The 17,564-nt window shown below is 40.4% G+C and overlaps 1 protein-coding gene and 14 non-coding genes across 19 annotated transcripts in view; all 15 read left to right on the top strand.

Annotated features, from left to right (window-relative positions):
- The window catches only part of LOC118106171 (F-BAR and double SH3 domains protein 2), a 146,620-nt gene that overhangs the window by 27,719 nt on the left and 101,337 nt on the right, over window positions 1-17,564 (top strand). The window lies entirely within an intron of this gene.
- On the top strand, window positions 72-145 carry trnat-ugu. The gene has a single exon. It is a non-coding gene; the product is annotated as a tRNA-Thr (tRNA).
- Window positions 436-509, top strand: trnan-auu. Its single transcript has one exon. It is a non-coding gene; the product is annotated as a tRNA-Asn (tRNA).
- On the top strand, window positions 2,973-3,046 carry trnat-agu. Its single transcript has one exon. It is a non-coding gene; the product is annotated as a tRNA-Thr (tRNA).
- Window positions 3,151-3,224, top strand: trnat-ugu. The gene has a single exon. It is a non-coding gene; the product is annotated as a tRNA-Thr (tRNA).
- On the top strand, window positions 6,761-6,834 carry trnat-ugu. The gene has a single exon. It is a non-coding gene; the product is annotated as a tRNA-Thr (tRNA).
- trnat-agu lies at window positions 7,667-7,740 on the top strand. The gene has a single exon. It is a non-coding gene; the product is annotated as a tRNA-Thr (tRNA).
- On the top strand, window positions 7,845-7,918 carry trnat-ugu. The gene has a single exon. It is a non-coding gene; the product is annotated as a tRNA-Thr (tRNA).
- On the top strand, window positions 10,034-10,107 carry trnat-agu. The gene has a single exon. It is a non-coding gene; the product is annotated as a tRNA-Thr (tRNA).
- On the top strand, window positions 10,394-10,467 carry trnat-ugu. Its single transcript has one exon. It is a non-coding gene; the product is annotated as a tRNA-Thr (tRNA).
- Window positions 11,125-11,198, top strand: trnan-auu. The gene has a single exon. It is a non-coding gene; the product is annotated as a tRNA-Asn (tRNA).
- trnat-agu lies at window positions 13,857-13,930 on the top strand. Its single transcript has one exon. It is a non-coding gene; the product is annotated as a tRNA-Thr (tRNA).
- trnat-ugu lies at window positions 14,392-14,465 on the top strand. The gene has a single exon. It is a non-coding gene; the product is annotated as a tRNA-Thr (tRNA).
- trnat-agu lies at window positions 14,944-15,017 on the top strand. Its single transcript has one exon. It is a non-coding gene; the product is annotated as a tRNA-Thr (tRNA).
- On the top strand, window positions 15,122-15,195 carry trnat-ugu. Its single transcript has one exon. It is a non-coding gene; the product is annotated as a tRNA-Thr (tRNA).

Below are 17,564 nucleotides of genomic sequence, written 5' to 3' on the forward strand. Positions count from 1 at the left end.
TCTTATTAATGTAATTTCTACTAGTTTGTCCTCTCATATAGTGTTGTTACGTCGCTTTGCCACCCAAAACAGGCACTGTGGCTTAGTTGGTGAAAGTGCCTGTCTTGTAAACAGGAGATCCTGGGTTCAAATCCCAGCAGTGCCTTTTAATCAGTCAAGCATAGTTTATTCCCTCCTTCCCATCTTGTTAATATAATTTCTGCTAGTTTGTCCTGTCATATAGTGTCATTACATCAACTTTACCACCATAAAGTGGTGCTGTGGCTTAGTTGGTCAAAGTGCCTGTCTAATAAACAGGAGATCCTGGGTTCAAATCCCAGCAGTCTGTTTTCCCAGTCCAGTGTAGTTTTTCTCTCCATTCTGATTTTTAAAATAAATTTCTGGTAGTTTGTCCTGTCATATAGTGTTGTTACATCATTTTTACCACTATAAAGCGGTGCTGTGGCTTAGTTGGTCAAAGTGCCTGTTTATTAAACAGGAAATCCTGGGTTCAAATCCCAGCAGTGCCTTTTCCCCAGTCAAGCGTAGTTTTTCTCTCCATTCTGATTTTGTTAAATAAATTTCTGCTAATTTGTCCTGTCATATAGTGTTGTTACATCATTTTACCACTATAAAGCGGTGCTGTGGCTTAGTTGGTCAAAGTGCCTGTCTAGTAAACAGGAGATCCTGGGTTCAAATCCCAGCAGTGCCTTTGACCAGTCAAGAAATATGTACCTTTCCAATCTTATTAATGTAATTTCTACTAGTTTGTCCTCTCATATAGTGTTGTTACGTCGCTTTTGTTACCCAAAACAGGCGCTGTGGCTTAGTTGGTGAAAGTGCCTGTCTTGTAAACAGGAGATCCGGTTCAAATCCCAGCACTGCCTTTTAATCAGTCAAGCTTAGTTTATTCCCTCCTTCCCATCTTGTTAATATAATTTCTACTAGTTTGTCCTCTCATATAGTGTTGTTAGTCGCTTTGGACCCAAACAGGCGCTGTGGCTTAGTTGGTGAAAGTGCCTGTCTTGTAAACAGGAGATCCTGTGTTCAAATCCCAGCAGTGCCTTTTCCCCAGTCAAGCGTAGTTTTTTCTCTCCATTCTGATTTTGTTAAATAAATTTCTGCTAATTTGTCCTGTCATATAGTGTTGTTACATCATTTTTACCACTATAAAGTGGTGCTGTGGCTTAGTTGGTCAAAGTGCCTGTCTAGTAAACAGGAAATCCTGGGTTCAAATCCCAGCAGTGCCTTTTCCCCAGTCAAGCGTAGTTTCTTCTCTCCATTCTGATAAAGTTAAATTAATTTCTGCTAGTTTGTCCTGTCATATAGTGTCATAACATCAGCTTTACCACTATAAAGAGGTGCTGTGGCTTAGTTGGTCAAAGTGCCTGTCTTGTAAACAGGAGATCCTGGGTTCAAATCCCAGCAGTGCCTTTTCCCCAGTCAAGTGTAGTTTCTTCTCTCCATTCTGATTAAGTTAAATTAATTTCTGCTAGTTTGTCCTGTCATATAGTGTCATAACATCAACTTTACCACTATAAGTGGTGCTGTGGCTTAGTTGGTCAAAGTGCCTGTCTAGTAAACAGGAGATCCTGGGTTCAAATCCCAGCAGTGCCTTTTCCCAGTCAAGCGTAGTTTTTCTCTCCATTCTGATTACGTTAAATTAATTTCTGCTAGTTTGTCCTGTCATATAGTGTCATAACATCAGCTTTACCACCATAAAGTGGTGCTGTGGCTTAGTTGGTCAAAGTGCCTGTCTAGTAAACAGGAGATTCTGGGTTCAAATCCCAGCAGTGCCTTTTCCCCAGTCAAGCGTAGTTTTTTCTCTCCATTCTTATTTTTTAAATAAATTTCTGGTAGTTTGTCCTGTCATATAGTGTTGTTACATCATTTTTACCACTATAAAGCGGTGCTGTGGCTTAGATGGTCAAAGTGCCTGTCTAGTAAACAGGAAATCCTGGGTTCAAATCGCAGCAGTGCCTTTTCCCCAGTCAAGAAATATGTACCTTTCCAATCTTATTAATGTAATTTCTACTAGTTTGTCCTCTCATATAGTGTTGTTACGCCCTTTTGACCCAAAACAGGCGCTGTGGCTTAGTTGGTGAAAGTGCCTGTCTAGTAAACAGGAGATCCTGGGTTCAAAACTCAGCAGTGCCTTTTGACCAGTCAAGCTTAGTTTATTCTTCCTTCCCATCTTTTAATGTAATTTCTGGTAGTTTGTCATGTCATATAGTGTTGTTACATCATTTTTACCACTATAAAGCGGTGCTGTGGCTTAGTTGGTCAAAGTGCCTGTCTTGTAAACAGGAGATACTGGGTTCAAATCCCAGCAGTGCCTTTTCCCCAGTCAAGCGTAGTTTCTTCTCTCCATTCTGATTAAGTTAAATTAATTTCTGCTAGTTTGTCCTGTCATATAGTGTCATAACATCAACTTTACCACTATAAGTGGTGCTGTGGCTTAGTTGGTCAAAGTGCCTGTCTAGTAAACAGGAGATCCTCGGTTCAAATCCCAGCAGTGCCTTCTCCCCAGTCAAGCGTAGTTTTTCTCTCCATTCTGATTTTGTTAAATAAATTTCTGCTAATTTGTCCTGTCATATAGTGTTGTTACATCATTTTTACCACTACAAAGAGGTGCTGTGGCTTAGTTGGTCAAAGTGCCTGTCTAGTGAACAGGAGATCCTGGGTTCAAATCCCAGCAGTGCCTTTGACCAGTCAAGCTTAGTTTATTCTCTCCTTCCCATCTTGTTAATGTAATTTGTGGTAGTTTGTCCTGTCATATAGTGTCATAACATCAGCTTTACCACCATAAAGTGGTGCTGTGGCTTAGTTGGTCAAAGTGCCTGTCTAGTAAACAGGAGATCCTGGGTTCAAATCCCAGCAGTGCCTTTTCCCAGTCAAGCGTAGTTTTTCTCTCCATTCTGATTTTTAAAATAAATTTCTGGTAGTTTGCCCTGTCATATAGTGTTGTTACATCATTTTTACCACCATAAAGCGGTGCTGTGGCTTAGTTGGTCAAAGTGCCTGTCTAGTAAACAGGAGATCCTGGGTTCAAATCCCAGCAGTACCTTTTCCCCAGTCAAGAAATATGTACCTTTCCAATCTTATTAATGTAATTTCTACTAGTTTGTCCTCTCATATAGTGTTGTTACGTCACTTTTACCACCCAAAACAGGCGCTGTGGCTTAGTTGGTGAAAGTGCCTGTCTTGTAAACAGGAGATCCTGGGTTCAAATCCCAGCAGTGCCTTTTCCCCAGTCAAGCGTAGTTTTTTCTCTCCATTCTGATTTTTTAAAATAAATTTCTGGTAGTTTGTCCTGTCATATAGTGTTGTTACATCATTTTTGCCACTATAATTCGGTGCTAGTGCTTAGTTGGTCAAAGTGCCTGTCTAGTAAACAGGAGATCCTGGGTTCAAATCCCAGCAGTGCCTTTTAACCAGTCAAGCTTAGTTTATTCTCTCCCTTCCCATGTTGTTAATGTAATTTGTGGTAGTTTGTCCTGTCATATAGTGTCATTACATTAGCTTTACCACCATAAAGTGGTGCTGTGGCTTAGTTGGTCAAAGTGCCTGTCTAGTAAACAGGAGATCCTGGGTTCAAATCCCAGCAGTGCCTTTTCCCTAGTCAAGCATAGTTTATTCCTCCCTTCCCATCTTGTTAATATAATTTCTGCTAGTTTGTCCTGTCATATAGTGTCATTACATCAACTTTACCACCATAAAGTGGTGCTGTGGCTTAGTTGGTCAAAGTGCCTGTCTAATAAACAGGAGATCCTGGGTTCAAATCCCAGCAGTCTGTTTTCCCAGTCCAGTGTAGTTTTTCTCTCCATTCTGATTTTTAAAATAAATTTCTGGTAGTTTGTCCTGTCATATAGTGTTGTTACATCATTTTTACCACTATAAAGCGGTGCTGTGGCTTAGTTGGTCAAAGTGCCTGTTTAGTAAACAGGAAATCCTGGGTTCAAATCCCAGCAGTGCCTTTTCCCCAGTCAAGCGTAGTTTTTTCTCTCCATTCTGATTTTGTTAAATAAATTTCTGCTAATTTGTCCTGTCATATAGTGTTGTTACATCATTTTTACCACTATAAAGCGGTGCTGTGGCTTAGTTGGTCAAAGTGCCTGTCTAGTAAACAGGAGATCCTGGGTTCAAATCCCAGCAGTGCCTTTTGACCAGTCAAGAAATATGTACCTTTCCAATCTTATTAATGTAATTTCTACTAGTTTGTCCTCTCATATAGTGTTGTTACGTCGCTTTTGTTACCCAAAACAGGCGCTGTGGCTTAGTTGGTGAAAGTGCCTGTCTTGTAAACAGGAGATCCTGGGTTCAAATCCCAGCACTGCCTTTTAATCAGTCAAGCTTAGTTTATTCCCTCCTTCCCATCTTGTTAATATAATTTCTACTAGTTTGTCCTCTCATATAGTGTTGTTCGTAGCTTTGCGACCAAAACAGGCGCTGTGGCTTAGTTGGTGAAAGTGCCTGTCTTGTAAACAGGAGATCCTGTGTTCAAATCCCAGCAGTGCCTTTTCCCCAGTCAAGCGTAGTTTTTCTCTCCATTCTGATTTTGTTAAATAAATTTCTGCTAATTTGTCCTGTCATATAGTGTTGTTACATCATTTTTACCACTATAAAGTGGTGCTGTGGCTTAGTTGGTCAAAGTGCCTGTCTAGTAAACAAATCCTGGGTTCAAATCCAGCAGTGCCTTTTCCCAGTCAAGCGTAGTTTCTTCTCTCCATTCTGATAAAGTTAAATTAATTTCTGCTAGTTTGTCCTGTCATATAGTGTCATAACATCAGCTTTACCACTATAAAGAGGTGCTGTGGCTTAGTTGGTCAAAGTGCCTGTCTTGTAAACAGGAGATCCTGGGTTCAAATCCCAGCAGTGCCTTTTCCCAGTCAAGTGTAGTTTCTTCTCTCCATTCTGATTAATTTAAATTAATTTCTGCTAGTTTGTCCTGTCATATAGTGTCATAACATCAACTTTACCACTATAAGTGGTGCTGTGGCTTAGTTGGTCAAAGTGCCTGTCTAGTAAACAGGAGATCCTGGGTTCAAATCCCAGCAGTGCCTTTTCCCCAGTCAAGCGTAGTTTTCTCTCCATTCTGATTACGTTAAATTAATTTCTGCTAGTTTGTCCTGTCATATAGTGTCATAACATCAGCTTTACCACCATAAAGTGGTGCTGTGGCTTAGTTGGTCAAAGTGCCTGTCTAGTAAACAGGAGATCCTGGGTTCAAATCCCAGCAGTGCCTTTTCCCCAGTCAAGCGTAGTTTTTTCTCTCCATTCTGATTTTTTAAAATAAATTTCTGGTAGTTTGTCCTGTCATATAGTGTTGTTACATCATTTTTACCACTATAAAGCGGTGCTGTGGCTTAGTTGGTCAAAGTGCCTGTCTAGTAAACAGGACATCCTGAGTTCAAATCCCAGCAGTGCCTTTTCCCCAGTCAAGCTTAGTTTTTTCTCTCCGTTCTGATTTTGTTAAATTCATTTCTGCTAGTTTGTCCTGTCATATAGTGTTGTTACATCATTTTTACCACTATAAAGCGGTGCTGTGGCTTAGTTGGTCAAAGTGCCTGTCTAGTAAACAGGAAATCCTGGGTTCAAATCGCAGCAGTGCCTTTTCCCCAGTCAAGAAATATGTACCTTTCCAATCTTATTAATGTAATTTCTACTAGTTTGTCCTCTCATATAGTGTTGTTACATCGCTTTTGCCACCCAAAACAGGCGCTGTGGCTTAGTTGGTGAAAGTGCCTGTCTAGTAAACAGGAGATCCTGGGTTCAAAACCAGCAGTGCCTTTTGACCAGTCAAGCTTAGTTTATTCTCTCCCTTCCCATCTTTTAATGTAATTTCTGGTAGTTTGTCATGTCATATAGTGTTGTTACATCATTTTTACCACTATAAAGCGGTGCTGTGGCTTAGTTGGTCAAAGTGCCTGTCTTGTAAACAAGAGATACTGGGTTCAAATCCCAGCAGTGCCTTTTCCCAGTCAAGCGTAGTTTCTTCTCTCCATTCTGATTAAGTTAAATTAATTTCTGCTAGTTTGTCCTGTCATATAGTGTCATAACATCAACTTTACCACTATAAGTGGTGCTGTGGCTTAGTTGGTCAAAGTGCCTGTCTAGTAAACAGGAGATCCTCGGTTCAAATCCCAGCAGTGCCTTCTCCCCAGTCAAGCGTAGTTTTTCTCTCCATTCTGATTTTGTTAAATAAATTTCTGCTAATTTGTCCTGTCATATAGTGTTGTTACATCATTTTTACCACTACAAAGAGGTGCTGTGGCTTAGTTGGTCAAAGTGCCTGTCTTGTAAACAGGAGATCCTAGGTTTAAATCCCAGCAGTGCCTTTTAATCAGTCAAGAAATATGTACCTTTCCAATCTTATTAATGTAATTTCTACTAGTTTGTCCTCTCATATAGTGTTGTTACGTCGCTTTTGCCACCCAAAACAGGCTTTGTGGCTTAGTTGGTGAAAGTGCCTGTCTTGTAAACAGGAGATCCTAGGTTTAAATCCCAGCAGTGCCTTTTAATCAGTCAAGCATAGTTTATTCCCTCCCTTCCCATCTTGTTAATATAATTTCTGCTAGTTTGTCCTGTCATATAGTGTCATTACATCAGCTTTACCACCATAAAGTGGTGCTGTGGCTTAGTTGGTCAAAGTGCCTGTCTAGTAAACAGGAGATCCTGGGTTCAAATCAGCAGTACCTTTTCGTCAAGAAATATGTCCAATCTTATTAATGTAATTTCTACTAGGCTGTCTCTCATATAGTGTTGTCGCACCACCCAAACAGGCGCTGTGGCTTAGTTGGTGAAAGTGCCTGTCTTGTAAACAGGAGATCCTGGGTTCAAATCCCAGCAGTGCCTTTTCCCTAGTCAAGCGTAGTTTTTTCTCTCCATTCTGATTTTGTTAAATAAATTTCTGCTAATTTGTCCTGTCATATAGTGTTGTTACATCATTTTTACCACTATAAAGAGGTGCTGTGGCTTACTTGGTGAAAGTGCCTGTCTAGTAAACAGGAGATCCTGGGTTCAAATCCCAGCAGTGCCTTTTGACCAGTCAAGAAATATGTACCTTTCAATCTTATTAATGTAATTTCTACTAGTTTGTCCTCTCATATAGTGTTGTTACGTCGCTTTGCCACCCAAAACAGGAGCTGTGGCTTAGTTGGTGAAAGTGCCTGTCTTGTAAACAGGAGATCCTGGGTTCAAATCCCAGCAGTGCCTTTTAATCAGTCAAGCATAGTTTATTCCCTCCCTTCCCATCTTGTTAATATAATTTCTGCTAGTTTGTCCTGTCATATAGTGTCATTACATCAACTTTACCACCATAAAGTGGTGCTGTGGCTTAGTTGGTCAAAGTGGCTGTCTAGTATACAGGAGATCCTGGGTTCAAATCACAACAGTGCTTTTCCCCAGTCAAGTGTAGTTTTTCTCTCCATTCTGATTTTTCAAACAAATTTCTGGTAGTTTGTCCTGTCATATAGTGTTGTTACATCATTTTTACCACTATAAAGCGGTGCTGTGGCTTAGATGGTCAAAGTGCCTGTCTAGTAAATAGGAGATCCTGGGTTCAAATCCCAGCAGTGCCTTTTCCTAGTCAAGTGTAGTTTTTCTCTCCATTCTGATTTTGTTAAATAAATTTCTGCTAATTTGTCCTGTCATATAGTGTTGTTACATCATTTTACCACTATAAAGAGGTACTGTGGCTTAGTTGGTGAAAGTGCCTGTCTAGTAAACAGGAGATCCTGGGTTCAAATCCCAGCAGTGCCTTTTGACCAGTCAAGAAATATGTACCTTTCCAATCTTATTAATGTAATTTCTACTAGTTTGTCCTCTCATATAGTGTTTTTACGTCACTTTTGCCAACCGAAATAGGCGCTGTGGCTTAGTTGGTGAAAGTGCCTGTCTTGTAAACAGGAGATCCTGGGTTCAAATCCCAGCAGTGCCTTTTAATCAGTCAAGCTTAGTTTATTCCCTCTCTTCCCATCTTCTTTATATAATTTATGCTAGTTTGTCCTTTCATATAGTGTCATTACATCAGCTTTGCCACAATAAAGTGGTGCTGTGGCTTAGTTGGTCAAAGTGCCTGTCTTGTAAACAGGAGATCCTGGGTTCAAATCCCAGCACTGCCTTTTAATCAGTCAAGCTTAGTTTATTCCCTCCTTCCCATCTTGTTAATATAATTTCTACTAGTTTGTCCTCTCATATAGTGTTGTTGCGTCGCATTGTACGACCAAAACAGGCGCTGTGGCTTAGTTGGTGAAAGTGCCTGTCTTGTAAACAGGAGATCCTGTGTTCAAATCCCAGCAGTGCCTTTTCCCCAGTCAAGCGTAGTTTTTCTCTCCATTCTGATTTTGTTAAATAAATTTCTGCTAATTTGTCCTGTCATATAGTGTTGTTACATCATTTTTACCACTATAAAGTGGTGCTGTGGCTTAGTTGGTCAAAGTGCCTGTCTAGTAAACAGGAAATCCTGGGTTCAAATCCCAGCAGTGCCTTTTCCCCAGTCAAGCGTAGTTTCTTCTCTCCATTCTGATAAAGTTAAATTAATTTCTGCTAGTTTGTCCTGTCATATAGTGTCATAACATCAGCTTTACCACTATAAAGAGGTGCTGTGGCTTAGTTGGTCAAAGTGCCTGTCTTGTAAACAGGAGATCCTGGGTTCAAATCCCAGCAGTGCCTTTTCCCCAGTCAAGTGTAGTTTCTTCTCTCCATTCTGATTAAGTTAAATTAATTTCTGCTAGTTTGTCCTGTCATATAGTGTCATAACATCAACTTTGCCACTATAAGTGGTGCTGTGGCTTAGTTGGTCAAAGTGCCTGTCTAGTAAACAGGAGATCCTGGGTTCAAATCCCAGCAGTGCCTTTTCCCCAGTCAAGCGTAGTTTTTTCTCTCCATTCTGATTATGTTAAATTAATTTCTGCTAGTTTGTCCTGTCATATAGTGTCATAACATCAGCTTTACCACCATAAAGTGGTGCTGTGGCTTAGTTGGTCAAAGTGCCTGTCTAGTAAACAGGAGATCCTGGGTTCAAATCCCAGCAGTGCCTTTTCCCCAGTCAAGCGTAGTTTTTTCTCTCCATTCTGATTTTTAAATAAATTTCTGGTAGTTTGTCCTGTCATATAGTGTTGTTACATCATTTTTACCACTATAAAGCGGTGCTGTGGCTTAGTTGGTCAAAGTGCCTGTCTAGTAAACAGGAGATCCTGGGTTCAAATCGCAGCAGTGCCTTTTCCCCAGTCAAGAAATATGTACCTTTCCAATCTTATTAATGTAATTTCTACTAGTTTGTCCTCTCATATAGTGTTGTTACGTCGCTTTGCCACCCAAAACAGGCGCTGTGGCTTAGTTGGTGAAAGTGCCTGTCTAGTAAACAGGAGATCCTGGGTTCAAAACTCAGCAGTGCCTTTTGACCAGTCAAGCTTAGTTTATTCTCTCCTTCCCATCTTTTAATGTAATTTCTGGTAGTTTGTCATGTCATATAGTGTTGTTACATCATTTTTACCACTATAAAGCGGTGCTGTGTTAGTTGGTCAAAGTGCCTGTCTTGTAAACAGGAGATACTGGGTTCAAATCCCAGCAGTGCCTTTTCCCCAGTCAAGCGTAGTTTCTTCTCTCCATTCTGATTAAGTTAAATTAATTTCTGCTAGTTTGTCCTGTCATATAGTGTCATAACATCAACTTTACCACTATAAGTGGTGCTGTGGCTTAGTTGGTCAAAGTGCCTGTCTAGTAAACAGGAGATCCTCGGTTCAAATCCCAGCAGTGCCTTCTCCCAGTCAAGCGTAGTTTTTCTCTCCATTCTGATTTTGTTAAATAAATTTCTGCTAATTTGTCCTGTCATATAGTGTTGTTACATCATTTTTACCACTACAAAGAGGTGCTGTGGCTTAGTTGGTCAAAGTGCCTGTCTAGTGAACAGGAGATCCTGGGTTCAAATCCCAGCAGTGCCTTTTGACCAGTCAAGCTTAGTTTATTCTCTCCCTTCCCATCTTGTTAATGTAATTTGTGGTAGTTTGTCCTGTCATATAGTGTCATAACATCAGTTTTACCACCATAAAGTGGTGCTGTGGCTTAGTTGGTCAAAGCGCCTGTCTAGTAAACAGGAGATCCTGGGTTCAAATCCCAGCAGTGCCTTTTCCCCAGTCAAGCGTAGTTTTTTCTCTCCATTCTGATTTTTAAAATAAATTTCTGGTAGTTTGCCCTGTCATATAGTGTTGTTACATCATTTTTACCACCATAAAGCGGTGCTGTGGCTTAGTTGGTCAAAGTGCCTGTCTAGTAAACAGGAGATCCTGGGTTCAAATCCCAGCAGTGCTTTTCCCCAGTCAAGAAATATGTACCTTTCCAATCTTATTAATGTAATTTCTACTAGTTTGTCCTCTCATATAGTGTTGTTACGTCACTTTTACCACCCAAAACAGGCGCTGTGGCTTAGTTGGTGAAAGTGCCTGTCTTGTAAACAGGAGATCCTGGGTTCAAATCCCAGCAGTGCCTTTTCCCCAGTCAAGCGTAGTTTTTCTCTCCATTCTGATTTTTAAAATAAATTTCTGGTAGTTTGTCCTGTCATATAGTGTTGTTACATCATTTTTGCCACTATAATTCGGTGCTAGTGCTTAGTTGGTCAAAGTGCCTGTCTAGTAAACAGGAGATCCTGGGTTCAAATCCCAGCAGTGCCTTTTAACCAGTCAAGCTTAGTTTATTCTCTCCCTTCCCATCTTGTTAATGTAATTTGTGGTAGTTTGTCCTGTCATATAGTGTCATTACATTAGCTTTACCACCATAAAGTGGTGCTGTGGCTTAGTTGGTCAAAGTACCTGTCTAGTAAACAGGAGATCCTGGGTTCAAATCCCAGCAGTGCCTTTTGACCAGTCAAGCTTAGTTTATTCTCTCCCTTCCCATCTTGTTAATATAATTTCTGCTAGTTTGTCCTGTCATATAGTGTCATTACATCAACTTTACCACCATAAAGTGGTGCTGTGGCTTAGTTGGTCAAAGTGCCTGTCTAATAAACAGGAGATCCTGGGTTCAAATCCCAGCAGTCTGTTTTCCCAGTCCAGTGTAGTTTTTCTCTCCATTCTGATTTTTAAAATAAATTTCTGGTAGTTTGTCCTGTCATATAGTGTTGTTACATCATTTTTACCACTATAAAGCGGTGCTGTGGCTTAGTTGGTCAAAGTGCCTGTTTATTAAACAGGAAATCCTGGGTTCAAATCCCAGCAGTGCCTTTTCCCCAGTCAAGCGTAGTTTTCTCTCCATTCTGATTTTGTTAAATAAATTTCTGCTAATTTGTCCTGTCATATAGTGTTGTTACATCATTTTTACCACTATAAAGCGGTGCTGTGGCTTAGTTGGTCAAAGTGCCTGTCTAGTAAACAGGAGATCCTGGGTTCAAATCCCAGCAGTGCCTTTTGACCAGTCAAGAAATATGTACCTTTCCAATCTTATTAATGTAATTTCTACTAGTTTGTCCTCTCATATAGTGTTGGTACGTCGCTTTTGCCACCCAAAACAGGCGCTGTGGCTTAGTTGGTGAAAGTGCCTGTCTTGTAAACAGGAGATCCTGGGTTCAAATCCCAGCACTGCCTTTTAATCAGTCAAGCTTAGTTTATTCCCTCCCTTCCCATCTTGTTAATATAATTTCTACTAGTTTGTCCTCTCATATAGTGTTGTTGCGTCGCTTTTGCGACCCAAAACAGGCGCTGTGGCTTAGTTGGTGAAAGTGCCTGTCTTGTAAACAGGAGATCCTGTGTTCAAATCCCAGCAGTGCCTTTTCCCCAGTCAAGCGTAGTTTTTTCTCTCCATTCTGATTTTGTTAAATAAATTTCTGCTAATTTGTCCTGTCATATAGTGTTGTTACATCATTTTTACCACTATAAAGTGGTGCTGTGGCTTAGTTGGTCAAAGTGCCTGTCTAGTAAACAGGAAATCCTGGGTTCAAATCCCAGCAGTGCCTTTTCCCCAGTCAAGCGTAGTTTCTTCTCTCCATTCTGATAAAGTTAAATTAATTTCTGCTAGTTTGTCCTGTCATATAGTGTCATAACATCAGCTTTACCACTATAAAGAGGTGCTGTGGCTTAGTTGGTCAAAGTGCCTGTCTTGTAAACAGGAGATCCTGGGTTCAAATCCCAGCAGTGCCTTTTCCCCAGTCAAGTGTAGTTTCTTCTCTCCATTCTGATTAATTTAAATTAATTTCTGCTAGTTTGTCCTGTCATATAGTGTCATAACATCAACTTTACCACTATAAGTGGTGCTGTGGCTTAGTTGGTCAAAGTGCCTGTCTAGTAAACAGGAGATCCTGGGTTCAAATCCCAGCAGTGCCTTTTCCCCAGTCAAGCGTAGTTTTTCTCTCCATTCTGATTACGTTAAATTAATTTCTGCTAGTTTGTCCTGTCATATAGTGTCATAACATCAGCTTTACCACCATAAAGTGGTGCTGTGGCTTAGTTGGTCAAAGTGCCTGTCTAGTAAACAGGAGATCCTGGGTTCAAATCCCAGCAGTGCCTTTTCCCCAGTCAGGCGTAGTTTTTCTCTCCATTCTGATTTTTAAAATAAATTTCTGGTAGTTTGTCCTGTCATATAGTGTTGTTACATCATTTTTACCACTATAAAGCGGTGCTGTGGCTTAGTTGGTCAAAGTGCCTGTCTAATAAACAGGACATCCTGAGTTCAAATCCCAGCAGTGCCTTTTCCCCAGTCAAGCGTAGTTTTTCTCTCCGTTCTGATTTTGTTAAATTCATTTCTGCTAGTTTGTCCTGTCATATAGTGTTGTTACATCATTTTTACCACTATAAAGCGGTGCTGTGGCTTAGATGGTCAAAGTGCCTGTCTAGTAAACAGGAAATCCTGGGTTCAAATCCAGCAGTGCCTTTTCCCCAGTCAAGAAATATGTACCTTTCCAATCTTATTAATGTAATTTCTACTAGTTTGTCCTCTCATATAGTGTTGTTACATGCATTTTGCCACCCAAAACAGGCGCTGTGGCTTAGTTGGTGAAAGTGCCTGTCTAGTAAACAGGAGATCCTGGGTTCAAAACTCAGCAGTGCCTTTTGACCAGTCAAGCTTAGTTTATTCTCTCCTTCCCATCTTTTTAATGTAATTTCTGGTAGTTTGTCATGTCATATAGTGTTGTTACATCATTTTTACCACTATAAAGCGGTGCTGTGGCTTAGTTGGTCAAAGTGCCTGTCTAGTAAACAGGAGATCCTGGGTTCAAATCCCAGCAGTGCCTTTTCCCCAGTCAAGCGTAGTTTCTTCTCTCCATTCTGATTAAGTTAAATTAATTTCTGCTAGTTTGTCCTGTCATATAGTGTCATAACATCAACTTTACCACTATAAGTGGTGCTGTGGCTTAGTTGGTCAAAGTGCCTGTCTAGTAAACAGGAGATCCTCGGTTCAAATCCCAGCAGTGCCTTCTCCCCAGTCAAGCGTAGTTTTTCTCTCCATTCTGATTTTGTTAAATAAATTTCTGCTAATTTGTCCTGTCATATAGTGTTGTTACATCATTTTTACCACTACAAAGAGGTGCTGTGGCTTAGTTGGTCAAAGTGCCTGTCTTGTAAACAGGAGATCCTAGGTTTAAATCCCAGCAGTGCCTTTTAATCAGTCAAGAAATATGTACCTTTCCAATCTTATTAATGTAATTTCTACTAGTTTGTCCTCTCATATAGTGTTGTTCGTTACGCTTTTGCCACCCAAAACAGGCTTTGTGGCTTAGTTGGTGAAAGTGCCTGTCTTGTAAACAGGAGATCCTAGGTTTAAATCCCAGCAGTGCCTTTTAATCAGTCAAGCATAGTTTATTCCCTCCCTTCCCATCTTGTTAATATAATTTCTGCTAGTTTGTCCTGTCATATAGTGTCATTACATCAGCTTTACCACCATAAAGTGGTGCTGTGGCTTAGTTGGTCAAAGTGCCTGTCTAGTAAACAGGAGATCCTGGGTTCAAATCCCAGCAGTACCTTTTCCCCAGTCAAGAAATATGTACCTTTCCAATCTTATTAATGTAATTTCTACTAGGTTGTCCTCTCATATAGTGTTGTTACGTCGCTTTTACCACCCAAAACAGGCGCTGTGGCTTAGTTGGTGAAAGTGCCTGTCTTGTAAACAGGAGATCCTGGGTTCAAATCCCAGCCTTTTCCCCAGTCAAGCGTAGTTTTTTCTCTCCATTCTGATTTTGTTAAATAAATTTCTGCTAATTTGTCCTGTCATATAGTGTTGTTACATCATTTTTACCACTATAAAGAGGTGCTGTGGCTTAGTTGGTGAAAGTGCCTGTCTAGTAAACAGGAGATCCTGGGTTCAAATCCCAGCAGTGCCTTTTGACCAGTCAAGAAATATGTACCTTTCCAATCTTATTAATGTAATTTCTACTAGTTTGTCCTCTCATATAGTGTTGTTACGTCGCTTTTCCCACCCAAAATAGGCGCTGTGGCTTAGTTGGTGAAAGTGCCTGTCTTGTAAACAGGAGATCCTGGGTTCAAATCCCAGCAGTGCCTTTTAATCAGTCAAGCATAGTTTATTCCCTCCCTTCCCATCTTGTTAATATAATTTCTGCTAGTTTGTCCTGTCATATAGTGTCATTACATCAACTTTACCACCATAAAGTGGTGCTGTGGCTTAGTTGGTCAAAGTGGCTGTCTAGTATACAGGAGATCCTAGGTTCAAATCACAACAGTGCTTTTTCCCCAGTCAAGTGTAGTTTTTTCTCTCCATTCTGATTTTTTAAAATAAATTTCTGGTAGTTTGTCCTGTCATATAGTGTTGTTACATCATTTTTACCACTATAAAGCGGTGCTGTGGCTTAGATGGTCAAAGTGCCTGTCTAGTTAATAGGAGATCCTGGGTTCAAATCCCAGCAGTGCCTTTTCCCTAGTCAAGCGTAGTTTTTTCTCTCCATTCTGATTTTGTTAAATAAATTTCTGCTAATTTGTCCTGTCATATAGTGTTGTTACATCATTTTTACCACTATAAAGAGGTACTGTGGCTTAGTTGGTGAAAGTGCCTGTCTAGTAAACAGGAGATCCTGGGTTCAAATCCCAGCAGTGCCTTTTGACCAGTCAAGAAATATGTACCTTTCCAATCTTATTAATGTAATTTCTACTAGTTTTTCCTCTCATATAGTGTTGTTACGTCACTTTTGCCAACCGAAATAGGCGCTGTGGCTTAGTTGGTGAAAGTGCCTGTCTTGTAAACAGGAGATCCTGGGTTCAAATCCCAGCAGTGCCTTTAATCAGTCAAGCAGTTTTCCCTCTTCCATCTTCTTTATATAATTTATGCTAGTTTGTCCTTTCATATAGTGTCATTACATCACTTTGCCACAATAAAGTGGTGCTGTGGCTTAGTTGGTCAAAGTGCCTGTCTAGTAAACAGGAGATCCTGGGTTCAAATCCCAGCAGTGCCTCTTAATCAGTCAAGCTTAGTTTATTCTCTCCCTTCCCATCTTGTTAATATAATTTCTGCTAGTTTGTCCTGTCATATAGTGTCATTACATCAGCTTTACCACCATAAACTGGTGCGTTGGCTTAGCTGGTCAAAGTGCCTGTCTAGTAAACAGGAGATCCTGGCTTCAAGTCCCAGCAGTGCCTTTTCACCAGTATTTTCTTCTTACCCTTCCCATCTTATAAATGTAATTTCTGCTGGTTTGCTGTGTCGTATAGTGTCTTTTTGTCAAATTTGCCACCCATAACAGGCTCTGTTGCTGAGTTGGTGGAAGTGCCAGTCCTGCAAACCGGAGATCCTGCCTTCAAATCACAGCAGTGCCTTTTCCCCATTCAGGCGTAGTTTTTTTTACCCTTTTTTTACCCCCTTGTTAAAGTAATTTCTGGTAGTTTGCCCTGTTGTACAGTGTCATTATGTCAATTTTGCCACACTGAAGCAGCACAGTGAGTTGGTCAAACAATCTGTCTTGTTCAAATCCCAGCTAGGGCTGGGTGAAAAAACGATAGCGTAAATTATCGCAATATAACTTTTCCTCGATAGTAATTTAAGACATAGTCTGCAGAACGACGATAGAAGTCATTTCATTCATGTTTTGACAGACAACACGAACAGCCAATGATAATGAGAATATGGCCTTGCCGTTCAAATCATTTGGCTGGAATAGAGTTCCAGCCCCGTCAGGCTAGGTTGATGCACACGGCACAGAGTGTAGGAGGAGCAGCAGCACACTTGCTAATGTTTGAGCTACTGCTGAGAGGTGGATGACTCTGCATCGATGCAGTGACTGAACATAACGATTCATGTTTCGCTACTTTCATTGTTTCAGCGGGTTTTCCACCACTGAATAATTATAACCAGCGCTGCTTCAGGATCAGGACAGACGCACATTAAAGGTCCAGTTGTCCTGTATTGTAAGGGTCTCTTTCAGAGTCTGCGCTCACTTTACACTTTAACAATAAACACCATCACTGATCACAAGTTATTAGGACATGTACAGGACTGATGTTTACTTTGTGTTTGTTTGATTCGCTCTAGAGTTTATGAGACACATGTTTAAACCTGCTACAAAACACGAGATGTAAGACGATCCAGAGTCATGATCCGACATCATCGATTCAAAACTTAATACATGTGATTATGAGTTTATGTATGAGGAGGGACAGAGACAAGCAGACACACACACACACTCCTACAGACAGAAGTTCTTCCCACAGATTATGATGCAACGTGGTGTTCTAACTTCCTTGTTGCAGAAGAAGCGATGCCCTGTTTATCCAGGAACATCAATATGAATTCAGCAGGTTTTAATTAAGATGAGTTCTGTGAGTGATTAGAAAACAGCAGAGCAGCCGAGTCACTTGATGACCTGCGCAGGGTAATGCACCTCAGTGCAAAGGCGCTGATTTGATTTATACCGCGATATATATGAATATCGACAGTTATGAACATTTTGGAAAATGGGAGTTTTTCCATATCGCCCAGCCCTAATCCCAGAAGTGCCTTTTCACCAGTCAATTGCAGTTTATACTTGCCCTTCCCACTCTATTAATGTAATTTCGCTGGTGTGTGCCATGATCAAATGGGAAACCGTTTCTGTAAATCTAATCTCTTCTTGGAGATTGTTCTAAAGTGTATTGGCCCACAAGGCAAAGGCTCAGTTTCTGGTTGTTAATGGTTATGTCTGCTATATTTGTTTGTGGGTCTCCCATTGTTTCATTTTAGCCATAGCTATTTAGTCCTTGTAGTTGCAGGCCTAACAATAACTATAAATGTTTGTTTGATTATGGACAATTGAGGCTTATAAAGGCTGATTGTGTTTGAAACATTGTCTATTTTTATATTGAGAAAGTGTTGTGAAGTATTTTAAGGCAATATCTGTTCATATCAATTGTATTTATACAGGGAAACTATATATTTTTCTGTTGCACACAAGGGGCTCCTCACATAACAACAAAGCTGTGTTTGCCTCAGTCACAACTTGAAGAATACAAACAGCTGTCATTGCTGCTGTTGTTTAGCTTGGAACTGAGGTCACACATCTGTCCAGCAGCAAGAAGAAAGAGACCTTTTGATGTCCAGAGTCAAGAGACAGTTTCTAATTTTGATGTTGTAAAGCAGGATGACTTAAATGTGACAAATCACAAGCAATACGTAAC

This window comes from Hippoglossus stenolepis, chromosome 4 (genome assembly GCF_022539355.2).
Source record: "Hippoglossus stenolepis isolate QCI-W04-F060 chromosome 4, HSTE1.2, whole genome shotgun sequence".
In the NCBI taxonomy this organism is placed as follows: Eukaryota; Metazoa; Chordata; class Actinopteri; order Pleuronectiformes; family Pleuronectidae; genus Hippoglossus; species Hippoglossus stenolepis.